The sequence below is a fragment of the Gigantopelta aegis genome, unplaced genomic scaffold (assembly GCF_016097555.1).
Source record: "Gigantopelta aegis isolate Gae_Host unplaced genomic scaffold, Gae_host_genome ctg4951_pilon_pilon, whole genome shotgun sequence".
In the NCBI taxonomy this organism is placed as follows: domain Eukaryota; kingdom Metazoa; phylum Mollusca; class Gastropoda; order Neomphalida; family Peltospiridae; genus Gigantopelta; species Gigantopelta aegis.
In genome coordinates this window covers 20,626-21,950 of record NW_024534135.1, presented here as the reverse complement: position 1 = coordinate 21,950, position 1,325 = coordinate 20,626, and positions in this window count along the sequence as shown.

Genomic DNA, 1,325 nt, shown 5'->3' with positions numbered 1-1,325 from the left:
CTGGGGGCGGGATTTAGCTCAGTCGGCTGTAATGATGTCTTTATTATTGTGACAACGGCAGAATATGTTTGAATTGATGGAGAGACGAAATGGGGCTTTAATAACAAAACTACTGGAAGTCATAAAGAACAGTTGTAAACTAGATTCAGAAGACCCAGTACGGTAGTTTCCTGGTGCTTTTGGATTTTTTTGACAAAATCTTATTAATTACGTATTTGTATAGCTTTTATACTTTTAGTGAAACGGCTATGATGTACACAAACTTTGATTGGCGACAGTTTGTTGGGGTGTTTTTTTAAAATTGTATATAGATTAATGATTCAGGGGGGGAAAACATATTAGTTGGAACAAAGAAGCACAACACAATAGAACAAACTAATCCACCAAAAATTAGTACATTCGTACAATAGTTCTGTATTTTTTTGTTTTTGAAATACGTGCCATTGGAGTACATAACAGTTAAAACAAGCATCGGAAATTTATAATGCTGTCTAAAAACTCCGTTATGTAAATAGGGCGGGTATTTTGCTCAGGCGGGCGTGAGTGCGCGCTTGAGGTGCTTGCGTCGCAGGATCGAATCACCTCGATGGAATCCATTCCATTGATTGAGATTTTCTCGTTCCAAAAAACCCAACGTGCACCACAAAAACTGACCATGTGCTTTTCTGTCTATGGGAAAGTGCATATAAAAGATCCTTTGCTGTCTGTGCGAAAAAAATGTAGCGGTTTCCTCTGAAGAATACTAGTTCAGAAACTACCCAAATGGTTTGACAACAATTAAGCCGATGATTAATAATCAATGTTATCTAGTGGTGTCGTTAAACACAAACAAAACTTTTCATATGTAAGTCTATAGTGATTTACCTTGCTTGTTTTAGTCTAGTCTAAGCGCCATATTGCTGTGATCTGAGGCCCTTCTGGGCCCTGAGATTAAAAAAGTCTTTTTCAGTAAACTAATTCTAAAAATTGTCTTTATAAAACTTTATGAACATTTATTATTGAATCGAATAAAATATCCCTGTTATATATTGTGCCTTCAATTTATTAAAGCACAACATTAATGGACATTTATTTTTATATTTTCAATTCTTTTGTTTTTGATTTAATGAGAAAAAGGTATTTTTTATATATTTTATCATATTGTATGCCAAATTGGGATGGTTGGATATTTACTCATGGGCTTGAGGTGTTAATTGTCGACAAGACATGAATAAGATGGTATTTACATCAGCTGAGCCATATTATGGATACGGTCGAAGTAAATCCAGGGTGCCCACAATCACACAGTATTCGCTTTCGTGGTGATTTTAAAGTTTACTATTTCA